The sequence below is a fragment of the Sorex fumeus genome, unplaced genomic scaffold (genome assembly GCF_029834395.1).
Source record: "Sorex fumeus unplaced genomic scaffold, SorFum_2.1 ptg000014l, whole genome shotgun sequence".
Lineage (NCBI taxonomy): Eukaryota > Metazoa > Chordata > Mammalia > Eulipotyphla > Soricidae > Sorex > Sorex fumeus.
In genome coordinates, this window is record NW_026606071.1 from 20,087,191 (window position 1) to 20,114,638 (window position 27,448).

General features: G+C 38.5%; 1 protein-coding gene and 1 non-coding gene across 2 annotated transcripts in view; both read left to right on the plus strand.

Moving 5' to 3' along the window:
- The window catches only part of BMPR2 (bone morphogenetic protein receptor type 2), a 180,637-nt gene that overhangs the window by 13,629 nt on the left and 139,560 nt on the right, over positions 1-27,448 (plus strand). The window lies entirely within an intron of this gene.
- On the plus strand, positions 19,107-19,212 carry LOC130021188 (U6 spliceosomal RNA). Its single transcript, XR_008792095.1, has one exon. It is a non-coding gene; the product is annotated as a U6 spliceosomal RNA (small nuclear RNA).

Below are 27,448 nucleotides of genomic sequence, written 5' to 3' on the forward strand. Positions count from 1 at the left end.
GTGATCTGTACAGAGGTAGGTATCAAACTTGAGGTTTGAACATCAACAACAAAAGACAAAACAGTAGGGGCTGGATAGATAGTATGGTGGGTAGGCATATGCCTTGCAGATAGATTCCTGGAACCCCATATGATCCCTCGAGCCCACATGGAGTGATCCTTGAGTGTACAGCCAGGGATTAAACCCTGAGGACTACCAGGTGTGCCCCAAAAACAAAACAAAAAAACAAACTTGAGGTTTCTTCATGCGGAGCATATACTTTAGAGGCCCTTTGATCTGTCTGCCTGCCTTTGGCCTTTTCATCATTCAGAAAAAATTGCCTGCAATCAACTATGTTTCAGTTTTAGTCTTTTATTTTACTAAAAAATGGCAACAGATGTTTTAGGTTTTGGTTTTGTGTGTACTAGTCAAATGTTGATGAATAATAAAATTTTTCATTGAAGATTCCAAGCTTCAGTTTTGGAAGGGAGCACTAGTTAGATCAGGAGAGTGATGATGACATATTTAGTTGAGGAAAAGTTCTTAATGTTTCCATCTGTTGCTAGTGATTAGAACTCTAGGGGCCAGTCTAATGTGAAGGGTAACTATATTTAGTTACTACTACACAAAGGGCCATATTGTGGTGACAACAAAAGCAAGATTAAAGAGTCAAGTGATATCAAGAGATGAATTTATTAGTGTAACTTACTGAGAAAAAAATTTACATGAAAGATAACTTTTCTGAGATACGTAGTATTGCTTTTGGCAATACCATGTGTTAGTTTGATGAAATGTTATCAAGAATGCTAATCTCTAAATTCAGATTAGTCTTTAACAATTTTTTTCACTTTTCTAGAGCTTTTATAGGAGTTACTACTTTATTTGGTTTATAAATAATTCAGTTTTATTGATTCATGATGCCCCTTTTTAGGAGCAAAACAAATAGACTTAGATTTGCAATGAATCATTGTAATTTGTATATAAGCAGCTAACTGGTTTTATATTTCACATTACCCTCATAAATAGATTAAATTCTAGTTATTTGTCACTAAAAGAAATTATGTGAAAGTGTGGTATATATAGACATGTATCAATTGGATTGGGTAAGTTATTTCATGGCAGTAGTGGTTATTTCTTGTTCACAATTTATATTCACATTAGAGACTGGTAGGAGTTCTCTGCTCATCATTTAGGGATCCAGGTCGATGAAGTACTACCATCTTGTAAGTTGCAGAAACTTGTGTCAAGGACTTAAATGGCCTCAGTATGTATATTTAGTTAGTGTATAAGAACAAATCTAAGTTAGAAGCTATTCTCTGCAGTTTTTTGTATTTGAAAATACATAGCATGAACTAGAATGTATTAGTTCATCTTAGAATACCATTCTGGTGACTACATTTTACTGGATGTAGTGAAGGGACAGAGTTGGGGGTGAAAGAACAGAGTTTGCAGGAGGGAAAAAGTAATGTATTTAATTTTTTACTACATTGTTTATCTCTCTCTACCCAAATGGGCCTCATAGTTTGGCCTCATTGCCATTGATGTAGGTGCCAAAGAAGCACACTGTCATTTGTGTTTAGGTAGTTTAGTGTGAATTTTGACATTTTAAAGTGATATCTTTGATATTGGAAACTTTGGGGGTATTATTTACAGCAACAAATTATATTTGAAAAGAGAACTCAGCACAATTAAATGACCATATCAGAAGAAAATTAATAGGCAACCAGAAGTATGGACATTACTATAAGCTGAATTTATCATACTGTTACTGAAGTGGACTGGTTCATGAAGTCTTTTTCAGCACATCTTACTTATTTAGGATACTAATTATAGAATTTGTTGTTTAGAAGATGGCATCTAGTTAGTAAGGTGTTTGGGGATGGATTCCTGTGAGATTCAACTAGTCATGTCCTCAGCAATTATCTTGAGAACTGTGTTGGAGAAGCAGTGAATTTTGGCAGCTAATATTTCAGTTTTGTTTAAAGGATCTTCTGTATAAAATGTACCAAAATATGTCATATTATTAAAATAATACTTATACAGAGGCCTCTGAAAATAACAAAATGCTATAACTGCTGTTTAATAACTGTATTATTCCTCTTTTTGAATGACTATTCAGTCAAGTGCAATGTAGAGTTAACATAGATTTTCTTTACTCAAAAAGAGTTGAAAGTAGGCATTTTTTTATTTAGAATTTGGGAACAGATGACCAGAGATTAAGTATTTTTGTCTAAAATAATATTTCTATCTAGAGGTAATTAGTTACTACATCAGTTCCTGGCAGTGGGGAAGGGTATGAAAGACCCAGAGTCCCACATGCAAAGCTCCTTAGAACCATCTCTCTCTAAATCTATACCTAAGAACTTTTGATTTATAACCTCACTTAGCAGGTAATAATAATTAGAGAAATTGACTATGGGCCAGAGAGATACTACGGGGTTTAAGCCGACTCTTATGTGATTCCTGGCTTCTCATATGGTCCACCAGGCACTGCCAGGAGTGATCTCTGAGCACAGAGCTAGAAATAAACTCAGAATGCTGCTGGTGTGTTCAAAACCCTTTCCACCTTCCCCCACTGCAAAATAAAGTGATTTTATGGTTTCAATGTCTTACAGAAACTTTTACAGAGAAAAGTGTTGATAAACCTAAATAAAGGTCTATGTTTTATACTGCCTTCTTTACAGATTTTCTGTTTTGCAGTATCTTTTGGGGAATTTTTCATTCAACTCTTTTCTAATTACATGTGAAAAATACTGATGCTTTTTATAAAAGGATCAGCGGCCCAGGAGGTGGCTCAAGGAACTGGAATACATGCTGTGCATACAGGAGCCTCAGTTGGATTAGCCCCAAACTGGCATCACATGGTCCCCAGGGCACTGCAGGGAGTCTTGAACACCACTGGGTGTGGCTCTCCCTACCTCTACCCCTCCTCGAAGGCTGCATGTGAAGCAAATTATATGCTGTAATGCATTTAAATGTTGCCAAGTACATTTAATGAAGGAGGTGTGGAGACCATTTAACCATCCTGGGAGGTAACAGCCTAAGTGCCTTTCCACAGGGTAGCAGTTAAAGTAAGTTTAAAGCAGAGGTTCCCAAACTTCTTTGGACTAGTGCTCCCATTTCAGAAAAACAACAACAAAAATTACTTAGCAGCTCCCCTCCTCTTCCCTCAAATCTGCCTTCTTTAATTGAACATATAGAAAGCACACACTGATACCATTGTGCTTGAGTCTGTTTCATTGCCTTCCTGTCCTCCACTCCCCCACACCGGGTGGTATCATCCACTTTGGGAAATAGTGGTTTAAAGATATGTTTATGGAGAAGGCATGTTTGTGCACTGGAGAGATAGCATAGGAGTAAGGTGCTTGCTTGCCTTGTATGCAGTATACCCAGGTGGATTCCAGACCACATATGGTTTCCTGGGGACAGCCAGGACTGAACCCTGAACAGAGACGTAAGAGTAAGTCCTAGTATATCTAGGTGTGACACCAAAACCAAACCAAAACAAAAGAAAAGGCTAGTTTGTAAAAGTACTGAAATGAACTAAGATAAAATACCTACCTTTTGACTTTTTAGTATAATTGTGTTTTTTCTATGTCTCCTGTTATTTGAATATTGCTTAGTTGTGCAAAATATGCAAGAGAGTTTATATTCTATAATTTAGGTTTTAATTTTCTTTTTTGGGTCACACCCGGTGATGCTCAGGGGTTGCTTCTGGCTCTGCACTCAGCAATCACTGCTGGTGGTGTTTAGGAGATCATATAGCATATCAGGGATTGAACGCAGATCAGCCATGTGCAAGGCAAACACTCTATACCATTACTCCAGCCCCTAGTTTTTACATGTTGTACTTAAGAGAATATCATGGTATCTTACAGCCACAAAAGCATTTGAATCCCCACCTCCAATGGCACTTACATGCTTGTTGAGATCATAAACAAGTAGTAAACACATGAATTCAAAGATAATTAGAGATGTGATAAATGCCATAGGGCTACATCAGCATAATCAGGGTAGACCACTTTAGTTAAGGGGGTCAGAAAACAGAACAAACAATGTCCTCCCGTTGTTCATCGATTTGCTCGAGCGGGCCCATTGTGAGACTTCTTGTTACTGTGTTTGGCATATTGAATACTCTTGGTAGTTTGCTTGGCTCTCTGAGAGGGGTGGAGGAATCGAACCTGGCTCGGCTGGGCTGGCTGCACGCAAGGCAAATGCCCTATTGCTGTGCTATCGCTCCAGCCCCTTAAGGGGGTCAATGAAGTTTTTATTATGAGATGAATCTGAAGAATTAAAATAAGCCAGAATAATTAAAAGAATATCTCAGGTAGAGGAACATAGAGTACAAAAGCTAGAAGGTATGAAAGAGCTTGATACTGATATTTTGCAGGATTAGAAACCAGATCTGTGTGGAAAGGGTTCAGTGTGTTAGGGAAAGAGATAAAGAAAAGAGACAGGCAAGAACCAAATAGTGTGGGGTCTGAAGATAATGGAAAGAAGATGAAGAGCTGGATTTTTTTCCTGAGAAAATAAGAATTACCTTTGAAAGATTTTTGAAACTGATTTCATTTTCAAAGATAAATTTGGCTTGTAAATAGAAAAGGTTTATAGATCTGTAGGAGAACCAATGAGACTGGTAAGACAAATTATGGTCAAGATGACCAGGATGGTGGCAGGTTGGGTTTTCCCTTAATTTCTTACTATGAAGTAATAGCTTAGTATCATTATATATCTACTGCTGTGATACACTGCTTTGGAAAGTTTTTTTTTAAGTAGAATAAGTTTATTTGGGAAATAAAGGGAGGGAGTGAGGAGGGTGGGAGAGTGTGTGTGTGTGTGTGTGTGTGTGTGTGTGAGAGAGAGAGAGAGAGAGAGAGAGAGAGAGAGAGAGAGAGAGAGAGAGAGAACAAGAGAGAAAACAAGAACAAGATTACTTCTCCAGAGTGGAAATAGCAATGCTGTTTTATATATGGCAAGAACTTTATCAGATTTGGAATGTGTAGTTGAATTATAAAATAAATAATTTTCCTCAAACACAATCATTTTAGAGATAATGTTAAAGTGGTTTTTTTGGGGGGAGGGGAGGGGCTGGCCCACACCCTGCAGTCCACAGGGGCTGCACCTTGCTTTGTGCTCAGAGGTTACTAGGGCAGTGCTTGGGGATGGTCTGTGGTGCTGGGGATCCAATGGATTGATCACATGCAAACTTCTTACCCCTACTAATAATCCTCTGGCCCTGTGTGTATTTACATACTTATAACATACTTATAACAGGCTGTCGAATGTAGCCTGCCCACAGGGCAGAGTCTGGCAAACTCCCCGTGGCCTACCAAATATGCCAAATACCAGTAACAATGATGGGTCTCATTCTCCTAAAGAGCCCTGAATATAATCTCAGGGCTAGGATGAAAGAGACGTTACTGGGGCCTGCTCGAGGCAATCGACGATTAACAGGATGATGAAATGAAAAATGAAACATAATAACAAGAAAACATGGTTACAATAGTGCTAATGTTTGCGATTTTTATGTACAAAATTACTGTACCACATCTCTACCAAAATGCCCCAGGCCTTCTACCACTTTTCCTATGTCACTTCTAGTTGGCCTCTTCTTTTATGTTAAGATTTTCAGTATGCACTGCCAGTGTGTATTAGTGTTATCACTATTTGTTTTTAAATTTACTGGAAAAATGGAAAGTGTTTTGTCTCATTAAATAAATTCAAACAGCAAGAGTAAAGTTCATCTGCTTGGGTTCTCTTTATGATGCAGAGAATACAGACTTCAAGAATAATTTCTCGTCATATGGCTCTTTGTAGATGAGAACTTTCCAGTTTTTCCTGTTCTTAAAAGGCTTGTTATTGCAGTGTTTGAAGGCTTGGGTCATGTCTCATTTAAAACATATGTAATCATTTTTCCCCCCATGCAGGCACATGTTCAGTGTGAGGATTTTTGTTGTTGTTGTTAGTTTTCTTTGCCCCTGTATCATAAGGAAGTACTCATTCAGATAGTTCTTCATTCATGCAATTTTTCTCATTCTTAATTACTTTCAAATAAGGCTGGTAGTTTTTTTGGGTAGTGGAATAAACATATCATAACTCAGTCTCCATTGTCTCTTCAAAAATATTTTAATGAGAGTCTAAATTATGAGTAATAACTGGTCAGCGAAACCCTCTTATAGTTAAGTTAAAGAAAGTTCAGTATAATAGGGGAATAGTTTGGTGCAGTAGTTAAGGTGGAATTCATTTTTTCTTTGCTATATTACTTTTAATTGAAGTAATTTTATATTATTTTAGAACTTACATGAATTAAAAGATTTTCTGGTTAATTTCCAAAAGACTCAACACAACTAACTGGTACTCTGCTTTTCTAATCTGATACCCTCATCAGGGTATTATGTTTATGAGATGTGGCGTTCTTCTATAATTTAAAAACTGTAGAGTATAAATGTAAATAAAGGTTTTCCTTCAGTTTTTCTTTCTTTCTTTCTTTTTTTAAAATAGCATCTATACCCAGCAGTGGGGTAGATAGTGTGGGTCTTTTGTGTGGTGTTTGGGCCTATGTGCCACTAGGGCCACATCTGGCAGTGCTCTTTGGTGGTACCAGGAATCAGACTTGGGGCTGTGGATATAATAGGCATAAGCGCCACCCCATTGAGCCTTATAAGCCTTGATCCCCATCAGGTTTTTTTTTATTTTTTTAGCCTCTTAGAAAAAAACTTTTTTTAGTGTGTAACAAACCAAGTTAGCCTGTGACAAACCAATTAAAGTTACTTATTTTTTGTTTTGGGCCACACCTGGCTTCACTTGGTTGCTACTTCTAGTTCTGTACTCAGTCCCTCAAGCAGCACTTCGGATCAAATCAGGGTTGGCTGTGTGAATTCAAGCTCCTTTAATCCCTATGTTATTTCTCTGGGTCCTAGAATTACCTTTATGTAAGTGAACAAATTGTATTTAAAATTAGCGAGATTAGCTAGAAGAACTCAGTTTAGATGATCCTAGTTTTGTTTGCAACATCCCAAGAATCATAATCAGGAGCCAATCAAACATATGCCTTCTTCCCTATCTCAGGAGTGATCAGATGGTTGCCCTTGACAACATCAATGATATAAGGCTTTTCTGTAGCTTGTTTCATCTGGTTTTGGTTGACCTTGACATGTACAATGAACATGAGTCTGTCTTTGTCTTTTGTCTTCTTCATGACTGATTTGGTGGTCAAGGGGAACTTGAATGTGTCATAGTAGTCAAGCTTGTTCCTAGTGGGGTGCTTTTCTGAGGATATTTCGGCTGATAAGGAATCTGTAGGGATCTAGACTATTAGGAAGTGGGTGATGGGGGAACTTTTTTCCCCCAGTGACTGTGAATGTTTTTTAGCATTTGATCTTCCAAGTATTTCCCTTGGTTTTGGATTTGGGAAACCTTTTAAATGAAATCTTTGTAAAAAGACTTCCAATTTTTTCTTTTTTCTTTTCCTTTTTTTTTTTTTTTTGTGGTGCTGTGAATCTGATCTAGGTCTCATGCATGCAAGGGAACTGATGGATCACATCCCCAGACTTTTTTTTTGGGTGTAGGGGTGATGACACAGCTAAGGTTTTGCAAAAGGTGGAAAGCTATTCCTGACTTTGTACTTGTGGGTTTTTCCTGGTGGTGCTAGGTGACTGTGTAGTGTTACAGATGGAACCCAGGCCGTCTACATGAGAAGGGCTCTCTCTGGACCCCAACTTTTATTTTCTCTACAAGATATGTTCCTATTTGTCTAAAATTTAACTTGAATTTATATAATCATTTGTGATTTTATGCTAGAGGGGGGCGAAATTGGCATTTCTCAGATCTTCAACTTTGAGAACTAGAGTTAATTTACATATTAAAGATACTGAAAAAGAAAATGAAATTATGCCCAAACAATTGGAGATTATCTTTCAAGAACCAAATTCTATTTGTATTTGGCATATTTATTTTTATTATTTCATTTAAAATTTTTAAATTAAATATCCATGAGACAGTGTACATGTCTTACCACCAATGTCCCCCATTCCTCTCCCATTATCCCCCCTCCCTCCCTCCCCCACCAGCCTGCCTCTGTGGCAGGCACTTTTCTTCTTTCTCTCTCTCTTTTTGTGCATAATTGTTTGCAATACAGATACTAAGAGGTAATCATATTCGTTCAGGGCATTCAGTATTTTTATTGGGAAGGTAAGACTGGAGTAGCTTTTTTAACTATGTGGCAGCTTTGGGTGTGCATGTTACTGCTAAGGCTTCCGGAAATACAGTGAGGTGGTGGAAAGTGGCCCATCCTGACCTCAAGAAAGCCTGGAGAGTTCAGTCACAAAACCTCACATCCAGATTTTCAGCAGATTATATCTCTGTGAGGTTCATCCTGAGATGGTGGAGTTGACTGGGGGCTTGGCAGCAATTTTGGATTGTGGAAGCAAGTGGCTGCTGGAGGCTCTGCTTGGGCGGTCACCAGGCTGACCTGCCCCCCTCTGATTTACCCTGGTCTGTTCAGTCACGAGTGGGTCCCAGATTAACTGTAGTTTTTGATTTCTTTTAAGATTTATTTATAGATCTCTGAAGCAAGACTGGTAGAAGATATTACATGGTGGTGCTGGAGTTGGTTCATGGCGATGATTGCTGATGCTTTCAGGAGTGTAGGAAAGTGAGGAGAGGTGGCCCATCCCAAATCTGAGAAAGCCTGGAGATTTCAGTCACAAAACCTGCATATATGAGTTTTCAACATGTTAATATCTTGGTGAGGTCTGTCCTGAGATGGTGGAGTCTGGCTGGTGGCATGGCAACGATTTTGGATTGTAGGAGCAAGTGGCTCCCAGGGGCTCTGCCTGAGTGGGATCCAGGATGTCCTGCCCCCCTCTGATTTACCCTGGTCTGTTCAGCCGTGAGTGGGTCCGAGATAAACTGTGCTTTTGATCTCTTTTGAGATTTATTCATGGGTCTCTGAAGCAAGGCTGGTAAATGAGCTTGTATAGCTGAGCTAGAGGTGGTTTGTGAGAGTGGCTTCCATATACCTAACTTTTGGCTACTTAATGTCTCAGGAAACTTGGTTGTTGGGGTCCGGCCAGAGGCACAGTGGCAATTTTGGGGTATCAGGAAACCTGAAGGCACCATCAGGCTGCTGATGCACTCGCCCTGCAAGTACAGGTTGACCTGCTGGTGGCACGGCACCCTCATATTTATTTATATATTTATTATTTATTTTTTTTTACTTTTTGGGTCATACCTGGCAATACACAGGAATTTGCATTACCCCTGGCGGTGCTCAGGGGACCATATGGGATTCTGGGAATCGAACCCGGGTTGGCCTTGTGCAAGGCAAACGCCCTACCCTCTGTGCTGTTGCTCCAGCCCCATATTTATTTATTTTTAAAATTTAATTTTTTGTTTTTGGCTGGAGTGATAGCACAGCAGTAGGGTGTTTGCCTTGCATGCAGCCAGCACTGCTGAGCCGGGATCGATTCTTCCTCCCCTTTCAGAGAGCCTGGCAAGCTACTGAAAGTATCTCGCCCGCACGGCAAAGCCTGGCAAGCTACCCGTGACGTATTCAATATGTCAAACACAGTAACAGCAAGTATCAAAAATGGAGACGTTACTGGGCCCACTGGAGCAAATCGATGAACAACAGGAGGACAGTGTTTGTTTTGTTATTTGTTTTTTGCTTTGGGACTATGCATGACAGTGTTCAGAGCTTACTCCTGACTTAGCACTCAGTGAGCACTCCTGGTGTTTCTTAAGGGGTGGTCATAAGAGGTTCTAGGGATAGAAACTGAGTTGACTGTGTGCAAGGCAAATGCCCTACCCATGGTCTCTTGGCCCCCAGTCTTTTTTGGTGATGGTGGTGGTGGTGGTGGTGTGTGTATATGTGTGCGTGTGTGTGTGTGTGTTGGGCATAGGGTGAAGGTTGGGCCAAATCAAACAGGCTTGATTGAGGGCTATTCATGGCTCTGTGGGAGTATATGTGGGGCAAGAGACAGCCACATGTATGTCTTTATTTTTTATTATTTTTTTTCAGGGGGGACACACCTGGTGATGCTCAGGGGTTGTTCTTGATTCTGCATTCAGGAATCACTCCTGGTGGTACTCAGAGATGCCAGGGATCTAAACTGGGCTGGCCATATGGAAGGCAAGTGCCCCACTTGCTGTACTGTTGCTCTGACCTGTGGGTCAGCCATGTGTAAGGCAGGTGCCTTTGTATCTCTGACCATGTATATTTATATATCTATATATCTGTATCTATATGTATATTTTACTTATTAAGCTATATGTTAAATGCATAAATCATAAATACATGGCAAGATGATCCTTGTTTTGGGGCATCAAAAGCAGTGCTCAGGGGTCTCTAGAACCTCCTGATGTGCTCAGCCCAGCTATGTGGGTCAGCTATGTGGGTCAGTGCTCAGACTTGGCATTCAGTGCTCAGACTTGGTACTGGGGACCATACCAGAGGTGTTTTGGGGATTGTCCAGAGGTGTTGGAGATTGAACTTCGGGGCTTGTGCATGTCAGGCATATACATTAGCTTTTTGAACTAGCAGCAACCTCTGGCATGATGAGTTTTCACAGAGTAATTTCCACAGAGTGAAAATACACATAGAACAAGTAACTCTATGTTACAAAAACAACTCAAGTTCTTTTTCTGTTTTGAGTTTGTTACTCTCCTTACTTCAAATACCAAGATTAGTATTGACTTTAAGTTGAATATTCGTTTAAAAAATTTAAATTTTTCCTCCTGTGGTTAGAATTGCCTTGGCGTATGCAAGGTACTGGGGATTAAATTCATGGTTTCAAACTCTTGCTCTGGGCACTTCCTAAGTCACTGAGTCACCCCAATAGAGCTGTCACAATTTTCTCTGCATGTGTCGGCAACATTGGGGCTTGAACTCAAGACCTTGTGCTTTCTAAGCATGGGCTTTAAGTCATTGAACCATCTTCCAGACCCCTGAATATAATTTTTTAAAAATTGTTTTTTGGACTATATCTAGTGGTGTTCAGAGGATCATGTTGTATCAGTGATTGAACCTAGATATCCCTCATGCATAGCATGCACTCAGCCCGTTGAGCTCTTTCTGTTCCCAATGGTTAATTCTTTATAAATGTATGTGTGTGTGTATATATATATATATATATATATATAATGTATTTTGAACCTTACTTGGCAGTGCTCAAGATTTACTCCTGGCTCTGCCCACAGATCATTCCTGGGATAGCTATATATTGTACCGGGGATTAAAACTGGGTCTTCCATGAGCAAGGAAAGCACCTTAACCTTTGGACTGTGTCTCTCCACCCTATGAATATTAATTTAATTTTCTGGTTGTTGCTCAGGGTTGTTAATCAGGGTTTACTCCTGATTTTGCACTCAGGGATCACTCCTGGCAGTGCTTGGAGAACTGTATGGGATGTTGGGTATTGAACCCCGGTTGGCCATGTGCAAGGCAAATGCATCTCTCCAGCTCCAGTCATGATTATTAATTCTTAAGCTTTATATTTATCATTCTAGACTTGATTTAGTGCAGTGTTACTGTGTACATTTTTTGGTTCAATTTAGATTAATAATTAAAATTCTATTGAGGGACTCGAGAGAGTAGAATGGGTAGGGTGCTTGCCTCACGTGTTGGGTGGTTCAAACATCGGAAAAATTTAAAAAATATATTGAATTTGGTTTAATAGTGAAAAGAAGTTACTAATTTTCACCCTAAATTTAGGATAATTTGACAAGCTAGCCAACATTTGGTATGGGGATGGTCCACATTCAATTGTGCTCAGGACTTAACTCCTGCCTTTATATTCAGGGAATTACTCCTTCTGGAAATCAAGTGACCATATGCAGTTATCGGATTCAAACTCTGGCCAAAGCATGCCAGCAAGAGCTTTAACCCCTGTACTATCTCTCTGACTCAGTCCAACATTTGTTTTCCTGACCATTGCCTTTTCTTTATTTTCTATTCTAAAATTACTGCATTTGTTACAGTGCCTATTAAAAGATTAGACATCATTTTTGCCTTCCTCATTAGTTGAAGGACATATAACTTGTAAATGTGTAGTTTTAAGGAAAGAAGCCTAAATTGGCAATGAATTTTTCTGATATTTTTGAAGGTATGAAGCAAAACTTGGAGGTTAATAGATAATATCACATAGAATCAAAGAATAGGACAAAAGTCAATTTCTTAAATTTTCTATATATTTTGTTTTCTAGAGATCAGGAGTTGAGAGACTTTAGAGGGGAAATGAATGAAGAGCAATGAAAGTGAAGGCACACAAGTAGATAATTGTTACTTTAATAATGGGAGCATTTTCACATTTTTCAGGTATAAGATCTGTCAGTTTTGACATCGAGTGAAGCTTATATTTTCTTTCATCTTTTTTTCCCCCTTAAAATCTTTGACTTAATGGATGATTTTTCACTGATTCTAGTTTTGATAAGATCTCAAACTTCTAACTTTTATCAGTTATTTGCAATTTCAAATATTTTTAATTTCATTTATTTCTGTTTATTGGTTCATGCCCAGCAATGATTAGGAACTGCGTGTAGCTACATGGTTGGGGTTTTTTCCTGGCAGTGCTTAGAGATTCCCACAGTGCTATGCTGTGGTGGGAATTGAACCCAGATCTCCTGCATTTGCCTTATCTCCAGTGTCAGAATGATATTTCACTATGTTTATGTATCTCATTAAATCTCTCCATTCTATACTGCTCACCAAATACTGTTTGGATTTTAGTCAAGCAGGATTCTTTAAAGTGCAGTTGCTGAAAAAAAACCACACCATGTTACAGTTCTTTGGAAAAATGTATTTGACATATTCTCTAGCAAATTGGTTTATAATAGGGTAACAGAAGCTTGAACTGTTTTGTGAAGGGCTGGAAGACTTGCCAAGTGGAGAGAATTCCCTATGAATTATACCATTTTATCTGTCAGTAAAGCGATTTGGAATTATCCCATACCTGTGTCAGAATCTGCATAATCTGCATAAAGTCTTTACTGCATAAAGAATAATAATAAAATGAATAAAACTCGTTTCTTTCTTCATAAACACTTTCATTCTGATAGATATTCCAGTGTCTTGTTCTTCATTGTTTCCATGAATCAATATATTATATCCTCCTCCTTTTTATTTGGTAATCTTGTTGGTAATATTATTTACCAGCAGAATCATGGTCAATATTTCCTATCCTTAAGACAAAAAGGTAAGCAGACAAAATAGACAAAAGCACCACGAGGTATGTAGACAAATGGCTTAAAAACAAAAAGATATGCAAAAAATGTAGGCAAAAAACACTGTGTACATTTATACGTGTAGCACAGCAGGTAGGGCGTTCGCCTTACAAGCGGCCAACATGGCCGACCCGAGTTTGATTCCTCCGCCCCTCTTGGAGAGCCCGGCAAGCTACCGAGAGTATTCGATATGCCAGACACAGTAACAACAAAGTCTCCAATGGAGACGTTACTGGGCCTGCTCGAGCAAATTGACGATCAACGGGAGGGCCTTTACTTTACTTACTTTACATATATACAGCATACATTCATGCCTCTCTTTTTATATATTTTTTTTTAAAGTTTGCTTTTTAGGTCACACCCAGCAATACTCATGCTCAGTGGTTACTCCTGGCTCTTCACTCAGGAATTAATCCTGGTGATGCTCAAGGGACCATATGGGATGCTGGGGATTGAACATGGGTTGGCTGCATGGAATGCAAATGCCCTACCTGCTGTACTATCACTCTGCCACCACATTCATACCTGTTGACCTCTGTTTGATCTTCTTTTCACAGCTAGACTTCTGGACTGTTGGCGGTCCTATTATTTTATTAAGATAATATCCCATTAGTAACAAAATTATATAGTCTTTGCTCACTCTCTTTTGAACATATTTGCATTACAATAGTAGTATTATGCTGGAAGGTGGATTTAATTTAATACAGAAGTATAAGGTAAAGGTAAAGGCCCTCCCGTTGTTCGTCGATTTGCTCGAGCGGGCCCAGTCACGTCTCCATTGGAGACTTTGTTGTTACTGTGTCTGGCATATCGAATACGTCACGGGGAGCTTGCCAGGCTCTGCCGTGCGGGCGAGATACTCTCGGTAGCTTGCCGGGCTCTTCAAGAGGGGCGGAAGAATCGAACTCGGGTCGGCCATGTTGGCTGCGTGCAAGGCAAACGCCCTACCACTGTGCTATCGCTCTATATTCCTTTTTTTTTTTAATGGAGGGAAATTAGCAGTGCTCAGGGCTTACTTCTGGCTCTGAGCTCAGGGATCACTCCTGGCAGGTGGGGTAAGGGAACTGCACCCTGGTTGGCCATGCAGTGCAAACACCTTCTTGCTATACTATCACTCCAGTCCCAGAAATGTATTCTTATGCGTAACCTTGTACATAATGTTTACAATTAAGGTGGGAAAGTAGTTTTTTTTAATTGAATCATTGTGAGATACACAGTTACAAAGTTATTGATGATTAGTTTTCAGTTAAGCAGTGCTCCAACACCTATTTTTTCACTAGTGTACATTTCCTGCCACCAATGTCCCCAGTTTCTCTCCTGCCTCCTACCTGAGCTGCCTCTATGGAAGGCATTCTCTCTCTCTCTCTCTCTCTCTCTCTCTCTCTCTCTCTCTCTCTCTCTCTTTCTTTCCCTCCCTCACCCCCACCCCCTTTTCTTTTAGGCACAATACTGATTTTGAAAGGTTATCATATATATCACTTTCCTCCTTTCACTGCTAGGTTTTTGTCCAGAGTGACTTTTTCCAATTATCATTGTAATAGTTCTCCCTTCACTGTCCTAATTGCACTTCCCCACAACTTTTGGCAAATTTCCTACCATAGACCAGTCTTTCTGGCCTCATCTCCTGCCTTGTGTATTATCTCATACTGTACAGATATTTTATATCCTGCAGATGAGTGCAGTCAGACTCTGTCCCTCTCTCTCTAACTCATTTGACTCAGCACGATTCTCTCCATGTCAATCCATAAACAGCTTCCATGAAGAAAGCGCTTTTTTCTTTATCACGATTAGTCTTGGATATTTAAAACTTAATTTTAGAGCACACCTCTTGCATATGGGTTTGATCCCTGGTGCTATAAAAGTAAATAAGTAAAGCAAACATGTATATCAGAATTTAAGTTATTTTTATAATAGATGCAGATTTTACATTTTTATTTATTATTGGGGGGAGTTGGCGCCATACTGGTGATGCTCTGGGACTATTTCAGGTTCTGTGCTCAGGAGTGACCCCTGACAGATTTGGGGAGCTGGGAATTGAACTAGGGTTAGCCACTTGCATGTTAAGCACTTGCAACCTGTTGTCTGTGGCCCTAGATGTGAAGTTTTAATTCTGTATTAACTGCAGATATTATAACTGGATCATGTAAGAACTTTGCGATGTTTATTGCATCATATTTATAATTTGATAATAATTTATAGTGTATGCAGAGTAAAAGAGACTTCTCCATTTTGGATAGATTTCTTTTAATTAAAATAGCCAAGAAAGTCTTAAAAAATGTAAAATTTTAATGATTATATATGACCCAATATTTCATTCAAAGTGAAGTATAATAAATTATGTTGAAAGTTTTAGATTTTCTAGTTTGATGGGGTGTGTGCATAAAATTTTTTGAGACCAGACTGTATGAAGAGCTACTCTTAGATCAGCACTCAGGAGTTGTCCCTGGCAGTTCTTGGGGGACCATGTAGTATCACGAATCAAACATGGGGCTCCTGCATGCATAGCATGCACTTTAGGATATTAAGCTAGCTCCTTGGCCCTTTTCTTGTTCTTTAAAATAATGTATAAAACAGTTCTCTGTTTTATGTTCTCTCTCTCTCAATCTCACACTCCCCCCCCCCCCCCCCCCCCGCCCGACCTATCCCTGTTCTATACACTGGCATGATCATCTAGGACTTCCTAATACAGCTTATTGAATGCAGGGCCACACATGCACTGGTTATAATACTTGAGATCCTCGCCTAGCTTCTAAAGCTCAAGAATTTCTTAACTTTATTTGTTCTCTCTACCCCACATATTCAAGAAGAGTAGTGATTTATCTGTGACTTCCTTCAGGAGGATGCTGTAGCTCCATTTAGGAACTTTTGAACTGATGACATTAAATGGCTGTCCATTTATTTGGTTCAGTCAATTTTAATGCTGAGATGTTTCTTGAAATTTTGGTATGTTAGCTATAGCCATGCCACTGGAATCCTCACCAGCGTGTTTTATTTGGAGCAACCCAGAGGGGGCAGGTGAGGTCCCTCCCGGCCCCACGGGAGCCAGCCCCAGCAGCTGAAAACCCCCAGAACTCAACCGCCACCATGCTTACAGCAGCTCACCACATGCTTGGAAGAGCCTCACCCGTGAGTGAATCTATTCCTGAACATCTTATACTTTACACCACCAATATATCAAGAGTAGCACACCACATTTGATTGTGAAGGCAACCAATTTAGAGGGTAATGTATTTATACAGATATTTATCTATATAGATATATACATATCTATCTATCTATCTATCTATCTATCTATCTATCTATCTATCTATACATACATACATTTATATAAGCACACAAGCTCAACCTTTAACAACATGTTACTAATCTCTTACAAAAGGGTTTAGTGGCTCCTGGGTGAAATACAGCATTCTTCACACACTTTCATCTAAGAAAAAAAAAGTAAGTTTGGTATGTTTGACTTTTGACTTAACCTTTGTGTTTGAAGATGACTTCATATATCATGCACACTGAATACTCAGTTCTTAGGTGGAGAGAGTAGCTAAGTTCATTACAAGATGCCAGACTTTCTTCAAACTTAGAAGATTTTCAGTGATATTTTTCCTATCATTGTTAATTTGAACTTGTTTGCAACTTACTATTTGTCCAGTCAAACTTTAGTCTTTAGTCATTTTTTTTTCAGTCTATTGCATTTTTTTATTGCTACCAAGCTAGTACTTTTTCTCTTGCCTGTTGTTCTCATAATCTGTAATTACTGTGTTTAAGTGTTGCTTGAAAGTATGTGTATGTATTCTGCACCATCAACAAACATGATGTCATCCCCCATGTTCATTTTTGTTTTTACTCTACCAGAAAATCATTCCTTAGATATTCTGAAGTTTCACTACTATGACCTTGTATAGACCTATCATCTTTGGTGGAGTTGTCTACACTTTTGGGTCTATTAATGATGTGTGTGTGCCAAGGAACAAACCCACATCCTCAATGAGCATGTGTTTTGCCATAACCACTGAGCTGTGTTCTGGCCTCTATAACTTCCTTTTTGGAAAAAAAAGCTTTAAAATTATTTCAGACTTTTTTATAAGCACAATGTAATGATCAGAATCAGGAAATTAATGCTGATATGCCATTATAGATGTCTTCAGATAATCATTAATTTTTCTAATGATATTCTTTTATAGCAAAAGAAGAAATATTTTTTTGTTCCTGAAGGCCAGTCTATATACATTGCATTTAGTTATTATGTTTATATTTCTTTAATCTGTGGCAATTTCTAAATCTTTGTCTTTCTGTCTTAACATTTTGGAGAATAGAGATCATTTATTTTGTAGAATGTCTTTTAATTTGTATTTATCTGATATTTTCTCATTAGAGTGAGGTATTTTTAGTAGAAATACCTCAAAGATGATGTTGAAGTTTTTTAGTATAGCATATCAAGGGGCATTATGATGTCAGTTTGCCTCGTTACGGATGATTTTTAACTTTTATCACTTGGTTAAGGTGATATCTGCCAGATAAAATTACTGTTTTTACCTTTGTAATGAAAAGACAATTTGTGAAGAAATATTTGAGATTATGTGAATATCCTGTTTCTCACTAGACTACTTTCAACATTTATTAATGATTCTTGCCAAATGGTGATTTTGTTTTTGTTTTTGTTTTGGTGTCACACCTGATAGTGCTCTGAGTTTACCCTGCACTCAGGGATCACTCCTGGAAATCTTAGGGTGCTGGAGATAGAACCCGAGTCAGCTATATGTAAGGCAAGATCTCTCCTGCTGTACTTTTTCTCCAGCTTCTGATGACTTCCTTCCTCCCTCCCTTCCCTTCAGCCGCCCCTTCTTCCTTTCTTCCCTCCTTTCTTCTACATCTGGTGGTCAGTGCTTAAAGGATTGCTTAAAGTAGTATTCTGCAGGTCCTCTTGCAAGCGAAGCATTTGCTCAGCTTCTTAAGCTGTATTACCAGCCTTTAGACTTCTTTCTTCTGCATTTGTTAATTGTCATTTATCATAAGGAAGAAACTTATGCTCTGCCCATTATTTTTCCATTTATTTTATGTACTGGTAGATTTGTATTTATTTCAGTGGCTTAGTTATATATTTCTTTTCTTTCTTCCTTTTTTATTTTTAGGTGTGGCCACACCAAGGGGGCCGGCCACACCTAGAAGTGCTTATTGGATCTGGTTGGTCGTGCTAAGGATTGCACCTGGGGCTCCTGCACGCAAAGCAGAGCAGAGTAGAGCAGAGCAGAGCATACTCTTTGGCCCTTTGAAATCAGCATTTTGAGCTGTCTCCACAGCCTCCTTGTTAAGCGTTTTTTTTTTTTTTCTGGTGGGGAGGGTGTTGGGGGGGCACCTGGTGGTTCTCAGGGGAGTAGTTTGACTGGGAAGTCACTCCTGGCAGAGGTCCAGCGGAACTAAATGGGCCTTGAGATCTTAGTTAGGCCTCTAGCATACTAAGCATGCACTGTAGCCTTGTGAGCTGTCTCCCTAGTCCTAATTATTCATGTCTTAAGTGAGGAGGGGAGAACTATTTCTTAGGATCTTAAGAAATTTGTGTGATGTTTATTTCACTCTGGTAAGTACTCAAGTTCCTAAGACATTGCAATGATTAAGTATAAAGACATGAAAAGGTTAGTTGAATGTTATTATAGGTTTATGATCTCATAAAATTTTAAAATTTGAAGCTGATTTTCAAAAGTTTTGCTTACAGCATTCTTATTTGGTGGGAAAATTAGATCTGAACTTTTTATCCAAATGTGAATTTTATACTTCTTACTTAAAAATATTAATAGACTTGACTACTGGGAGCTTCCCTAGGCTCTACTGGAAATGTTGTATAATACGTGCCATGTACACATGATATTTTTCATAAAAATCTAGAAATTCATATTTAAAAGCACATTTGGGTGCTCAATTTGGCAGTACATTTACTAAAATTAGAGCATTATAAGAGAATATTAGCATGACCCCTGTGCAAGGTTACCATAAGTTCCTGAAGTAGGCCATTTTGCCCTCTCTGCACCTCTCATTGCCTTATCCCCCCATCCTAAGCTATACCACTGGACCTCTGCCAAGGTCTGAAACTCATGATGGGAAGGACTGTATAAGTCCCAAGACCTGGTAGACATGGCTGTTTAATAAGTGTTTGTTAAAAGATAAAAATTATTAAACATCACAGCATACATTTGGTTATAATAATGAGCTCATGTTAAAGACTTGGGGGTCTGTAGGTCCTATTTGTAAGTATATGTGTAATACTGTTGGTAGTCTATTCCTACTTTGTAAATTGACACTAATGGTTATAGTTATGTCTATTTATATTCATTTAATATGTGATAGTTCCTTAATCTTAGTCTTTATTAAGAATAATTTTGCCAGCATTTGCTTAAAGAGCAAAGAGAAGCCTGAGTACCTCTTTGCTCTTAGGTAGACTTTCTTGTGCTATTTTAAATACACTGAGAGAGATCAAATTCCTTTGTGATTTTTCTTCCCTTCACTGTTAATACTGAACCTGCTCCTTTTCCAAATATGTAGTATTTTTCTAATCTTTCCATTTAGGCAGGTTTAAAGAATAGCTAATGATCTGTAATAAACTATAGAATATAGGATTTCACATCTTTTCTCAACTACCAAATGTCTTTAGCTAATGTTAGTGTAGTATTTCTTGTAGAGGGCAGAATTAGTTTCAAATTGAATGATACAAAGACAGATTTTAACTGTGCCTTGACTGCAAAGTAAGTTCTTTTTAGAGTGCTAACAGAAGAGGTCGTCGTACATTTTAATAGAGAATAATACTAGCGCACATTGCTTGCTGTCTTTTCAGAGCTAATGAACATTGAGTTTACATTTTATCTTAATGAGAATTTTAAAATTTAAGTATTTATTCATAATGTGATTTTCCTAGCAAATGATTCTATGCCTAGGCCTCAAGATAAATTAGCTAAAAATAGTGCATAATTAAAAATCTTTAGCTTTATTACTAGAAATTATTTTAATTTTTAATTTGCTTACTAATTGTGAAACTTTTTTTTGATTAGATTTTGTGTCCTCTTATTCATGCAAATCAGTTAAAACTTTTTCTTATTTAAATTAATTCTCCAACAATCTTTACTTCTGTTACTAAATTTTCAATTCATTATACTTGATTTAGATAAAAATTATTTAAAGCTAGTAATTTATATAAATATACTAGTTAAATAATGCACAAATAGTAAAACCTCAAATTTTATAAAGAATATAAAATGAAACTAACATATTATAACATTTTTATTTTCAAGTCAAGCAAAGGTTGACAGCTCTCTTTCTGTTACATGTCATTCAACCTATGGAGTATGCAAATGTCTTGTTTGCTTGCTAGCCAATTTAGCTGTAGTGAGTGAAGGGAAACTGGTAAAGATTTCCAGTAGTCCTCCTATCTCCCCTCTCCGTTCTTTGTAACCATAAAGTTAGATGGCATGTGGTGGCAACAATGGAAAGGAACAGTTCTAAAAGTGAATCAAGTTTGTTTTATAAAATTAATTTTAGATGTTTTACAGTGTTTGCCTTCCACACTGCAGACCCAGGCTCCATCCCCTGCATCCCATATTGTCACCTGAGCACAATCAGAAGTGATTCCTGAGTGCAGAGCCAGCAGTAAACCCTTAGGCATCAGGTGTGGTCCCCCCCCCCATTTTCTTTATAGGTTGCTAATCCTTCATATATATGTGTGTGTGTGTGTGTGTGTGTGTGTGTGTATACATATATGCATGTATGTATAATTTAGTGTTTATTTGGTCTTAGTCTTATTAGTTTTTATTAGGTAACAATTTAATTGATATAAATGAACATTATTTCTAGCATTTTATTTTAAAGCAAAAGGTAAGCTGAATATTAATCGTTACCACATATAACATACAAATCTTTGTTGAAGTGAGGGATTAAGACTTTATGTAACTGTTACCAAAAAGTCTCAATGTAGTACTTTCAGAATATTACAGAAACTGTCACTGTCACTATCCTCCTGTTCATCGATTTGCTCTAGCAGGCCTAGTAACGTCTCCATTGTGACAATTGTTACTGTATTTGGCATATTGAATACGTCACGGGTAACTTGTCAGGCTTCGCTGTGCTTAACAGAAAATAAAATTTAATTTTTTAAATTAATTTTTAAAATTTAATTTCATTAATGATTTAATGATTTGAAGACTTTCTATGTTTTCCTGTTAGGATTATTCTATGGTTATGAAACCCTAAAATGTTGGAAATGGCAATGATTGCTTAAATGAACACAGCAAAAAGATTCAAGAGTGATTTTTTTTTTTTTAAACTTTGGGCCATACCTGGCAATGCTCAGGGGTTACTCCTGGCTCTGTTCAGGAATCACTCTTGAAAGTACTCAGGGGACTATATAGGATGCCAGGGATTGAACCAGGATTGACAAGGTGCAAGACAAGTGCCCTACCTGCTTTACTATTTCTCTGTTGTTAGTATAAATTTGCCTGTTGGTTTTCTCTTTCAGGGAAAGGATGTAATGCCTAAAAGTTTCCAGGACTTCATTAAACTAATAATGTTGGATTGTGGCCAGGCATTCAGTTGGTTGAGACTCAGCCTTCTCTGAGGCCCAAAAAAGAGCATGAGGGAAAGGTGGGAGTGGAAGGTGGAATAGATTTTTTTAATACTAAATTTATTATGTTAAAAGGGTTGTGCTTAAATTTAATAAATTAAATTTAAGGCTTTAAAGCCCTCTAGACTTTTTCTACAGTAGCATTTCTACTTTCATTTTTTTAAATTATAACAACAGTCATAACCCTTGATTTTTTGTTTTATAGTTCCAAACAAAATAAGACTATAGTAGGATCGTCTGTTTTTTTTTTATTATTAGATTTTTTTCTCTTGGTTCTTAAAATGTTAGAGTCTACAGTGGTCCCCTGAACTCTACCAGGAATGATCCCTGAGCCCAGAGCCAGGAGTAACCCCTAAGCACAGCTGGGTGTGGCCCCAAAACAATAAACAAAAGCAAAAAAAAGTTTGAGCCATCTGCTCATCTTACTTATTCCATATTTACATGGCTGTACACTCACTTAAGAGTAAAATATTAAGGCCTTTGCTTTCTATTTTGTATATACTTATGGTACTTGGGTTTCTTTTTATTTTACATTGCAACAGTGATTTATCAAGTTGTTTGTAATATGGTTGTTTCAGGCATTTAGTGTTCCAACATTAATCCTACCACCAATGTGACCTTCCCTCCACCTTTGTCCCCACTTTCCCACTCACCAGGTAAGCCTGCCTGCTTATCAGGCACAAACAGATTTACTTCATACAGCTTATTAGAACATAAAGGCAAATGGAATTATCAAAAAATAGATCAATAAAATAAATTTGTGATAATTGTTATATCTCAATGTGGTGTTACTAAAGTTACTGTCGGGGATTTACTTGACTGGTTGGTGCTAGTTGAACTTTCTGTGCTATTTTTTTCTCTCATTGAGCTTGGTGGTCTTCTACACAGCTTTCCTATCAGATTTGAAGTGATACTATTGGACTTGGAAGTACTGTGAAATTTGGAGGTGCTCTGGAGCAGGAATGTTTTGGTGGTTTGGTGGCTTAATAGGTCGATTTGTGTACAGAGGGTGTTGGGTGTTGCTGTGGGCTGCTGTGCCTTCAGGCACAAGGAGAATCTGCCTGGACACCTCAGAGTTTTCAGCCCAGATCAGTCTGGGAAGAATGAGTAGCATCATGTTCTTTTCGAGAATAGTTGTGGAGCTGGGTTGTTTCTATACTGGAAGTGTCAGGTGTGGGCTGGAGCTGCTGGTGGAAGTTTGGGGGGGGGTTGGGGGGAGAGGGTAAGGGATGTTGGATTTTTAAAAAAATTTTGTCTTTGGTTGTCACAGCAGTGCCGGGAGTAGAGTCCAGGACTTCACATTCAAAAAAAGTGCTCCACTGCTGAGCCACATTCCTAGGTCCCTAAAATTTTTTTTGGCTTTTTGGGTCACACTCGGTGTTGCACAGGGGTTACTTCTGACTCTGAACTCAGGAATTACTTCTGGCAATGCTGGGGGAACCATGTGGGATGCCAGGGATTGAACCCAGGTCAGCCGCACTCAAGGCAAATGCCTTACCATCACTATATCACTCCAGCCCTGTGTCCCTCAATTTTTTTTTTTTAAATTTTTATTAGTGAAACACCATGAGGTACAGTTGTAGACTTACAAATTTTTGTGCTTGGGTTTCAGTTATACAATGGTCAAGTACCCATCCCTCCACCAGTGCCCATTTTCCACCATTACGGATCCCAGTATCTCTCTCCCCCGCATCCGCGCCCCCCCCCCCCCCCCCCACTGTCCAACCCTGCCTCTGTGGCAGGGCATTCCCTTTTGTTCTCTCTCACCTTTTTGGGTGCTGAGGTTTGCAAAAGAGGCATTGAGTGGCAATCATGTTTGGTCTATAGTCTACTTTCAGCATGCTTCTCCCATCCTGGGAGGATCCTCCTAACACCTTTTATTTGGTGTTCCCTTCTCTATCTGAGCTGCCTTTTCCCCTAGCATGTGTGGCTGGCCTCCAAGCCATGGAGTAAACCTCCTGGTACTTATCTCAGCTATTCTTGGGTGTTATTCTCCTATTTTGTTTTTTTTATATTCCCCAGATGAAAGCAATCTTTCTATGTCTTTCCCTCTCTTTCTGACTCATTTTGCTTAGCATAATACTTTCCATGTAGTACCACTTGTATGTAAATTTCATGACTTCATCTGTCCCTCAATTTTTTATTTATTTATTTATTTTTATCTTTTGTATATTTTATTGCTTTTATTTTTTTTTTAATTGAATCACCGTGGGAAAGGTTACAAAGCTTTCAGGTTTAGGTCTCAGTCATGCAAATATCAAACACATTTCCCTTTACCAAAACTTATTTTTTCCCATGAAGAACCCCAATAAAACCCCACCCCCCACCCCTCCCAGTCCCTGTGGGGCAGATGAATTCTAGTTAACACTCTATCTGCTTTGATTAGATTCATTGTTTCAATAAAAGATTCACCACTATTATTTAGAGTTTACCCCTCCCCCAAATCAGACATGCTGAAAAAGCATTGTGAAGTGATTTGCTTTCTACAGCTGGGTTCAAGAATTAAATGTTGGTTTTGGATTTCTGCTATTTTACTTATTGACCCTGGAAGTATTTCTACTGAAAGTCAAATAGTTAAGAAATTGGTTTCTGTGCACTGGAGACGTGGCCGTGCTGGAGAGCCGCTAGTGGGGGGCAACTGGTGGCCTCGGTAGGGTGTGAAGGGTGGACTGAAACGCCCCCCTTCCCATGTGTCCCTCAATTTTTAAGTCTTAAATTTGTGATTATATTTCCCTGGCCCCAGAAAATTATATTTGAGGCCATATATACTGGGTGTGGCCCCAAACATGTTTTTCTATATATGCTTGTATTCTTATATGTATCAAAACGTGTATGTGTCAACTGACAAGGGGTTGATATCAAGGATATACAAAATACTGGTTGAACTCCACAAGAAGAAAACATCCAACCCCATCAAAAAATGGGGCAATGAAACGAACAGAAACTTTCTCAAAGAAGAAATCCGAATGGCAAAAAAGCACATGAGAAAATGCTCTACATCATTAATCATCAGGGAGATGCAGATCAAAACCACAATGAGATACCATCTCACACCTCAGAGACTGGCCCACATTCAGAAGAACAAAAGCAACCAATGCTGGTGCGGATGTGGCGAGAAAGGGACACTCCTTCACTTTGGTGGGAATGTCGACTGGTTCAGCCCTTCTGGAAAACAGTATGGACAATTCTCAAAAAATTAGAAATTGAGCTCCCATTTGACCCAGCAATACCACTCCTGGGAATATATCCCAGAGAGGCAAAAATGTATAGTCTAAGTGACATCTGCACTTGTTTGTTCATTGCAGCACTCTTTATAATAGCCAGAAATTGGAAGAAACCTGAATGCCTAAGAACAGATGACTGGTTAAAGAAACTTTGGTACATCTACACAATGGAATACATGAAGATGAAGTCATGAAATTTACAGACAAGTGGTACAACATGGAAAGTATCATGCTAAGCAAAATGAGTCAGAGAGGGATAGACATAGAAAGATTGCATTCATCTGGGGGATATAAAGTAACAAAATATGAGATTAATACCCAAGAATAGCTGAGATCAGCACCAGGAGGATTACTCCATAGCTTAGAGGCCAGCCGGGCATTCTAGGGGAAAGGGCAGCTCAGATAGAGAAGGGAGCACCAAATAAAGGGTGTTTAGAGGATCCTCCCAGGAGGGGAGATGCATGTTGAAAGTAGACTAATGGACTGAACATATTTGCCACTCAATGCCTCTTTTGCAGACCACAACACCCAAAAGGAGAGAGAGAACAAAAGGGATTGCCCTGCCACAGAGGCAGGGTGGGATGGGGGGGATGGGGGTGGGAGGGATATTATCCATGGTGGTGGAAAATGGGCACTGGTGGAGGGATGGGTATTTGATCATTGTATAATCGAAACCCAAGCACAAAAAATTGTAAATCTACAACTGTACCTCATGGTGTTTCACTAATAAAAAAAAAATAGTCAATAAAATTAACTTTACCTGAAAAAAAAAAAGAATTAAGAGACTCAAAACATTAAACAAGTGAGCAATAAATAAAAAATAATAATCCCAATTAAATAGTTTTAGCATTAGACTCTAAAAAAAAGTGTGTGTGTGTGTGTGTGTTTGGGGGCCACACTCAGTGGTGCTCAGAGACTTACTCTGGCTCTGTGCTTAGGGATAACTCCTGACAGGATTTGGGGAACCATATGTGGTGCCAGGAGTTGAACCTAGATTGGCCTCATGCAAGGCAAATTTTTCACTCATTGTACTGTCTTCCTGACCCCAGAAGTAGAACACTAAAACCTAATAAAATATCTGATTTTAAAATATTTTAGCACTAAGATTGTATCCTTTTTATTTATTTTGGTTCTGGGGCCACACCTAGTGGTGCTCAGGGCTTACTCCTGGTTCTAATCTCAGAGATCACTCCTGGTGGGCTCTATGGACTGTATGGGGTGCTGGTGATCAAACCAGGTTGGCTACATGCAAGACAGATGCCCTACCTGCTATATTATCACTCCAGCCCAAAGATTGTCTCTTTTATCAAGTATAAGGATTAGTAACCTAGAACCTAGTAGAGATGACTGTAGTTTATAAATGAATGGTTAAAGAGCATTAAATATCGGTAGTACAATGTTATAAGCTAGATTCCATTTTAGAATTTCTTATTTGAAGGATTAGGGACTTTATTTTTCATTAATTTAAAATTTTATTATTTTGTTAGGTTTAGAACTGAGGAGACAACCCAAAGGTTTGGTGTGCATGCTTTCTATGTAGGAGGCCTGGGTTCCATTATCTGCACCTGAACATGGCCTGCAGACCCGGAGTCTCCTAAGCATTGCTGGGGTGCCCTGATAATCTCCAGTGTACATGAGCAGCACCTCATTCTCAGACCTTTGAATTGAACCACTATTCCAGATGATGGATTCCAAGTGAGGACCCCTACAACCCAAATTATTTGTTAAAAAATTAAAATCATTTGAATAGTTGACTTTCTAAAATAGTTTGTATGATAAAATGGAAGGACAACTATTTCTGTTATGTTTCATAGTATGATGTTTTACAAATGTGGTTGTCTGAGTTGAGAACCAAACCAGCTCCCTTTTTTTTTTTTTAAACAGAACACCATTTTATATTTAAAGATCAACTGACAGACTTTGGTTATTCAGAATTTAGCCAACATTTTCTTGAAAATGGTTGAAGTGATCTCATCAACTGATAGAATTTGTTGACAGTGATAAAAGTTGAGCATTTAAAGTAAGAAGCTGTAAATTTTAAAAGCTTTTATTTCTCATCAGAATTTGATGTTTAAAGATTTTTCTAAGCTAGCTGGAATGTTTTGCATTTTTGACTCTGAGGTTTGGTTCTTGGCACTGTCGGATCTCCTGACCATCAGGAGTTACCCCTGAGAACTAAGCCAGGAGAGTACCCAAGTGCTGCCAGGTTTGGCTTCCCCTGACCCCCCAAAAAGAGGGGGCTAAAATTTTCTAATGTGACCAATAGGGGTGATATTAACAAATGTGATTTAAAAATAATGACATATTAGTATTTGGGAGCTATACATAAAGCAGCTTAGCACTGTAGCACTGTCCTCCCATTGTTCATCGAGTTGCTCGAGTGGGCCCAGTAATGTCTCTTTTGTGAGACTTGTTACTGTGT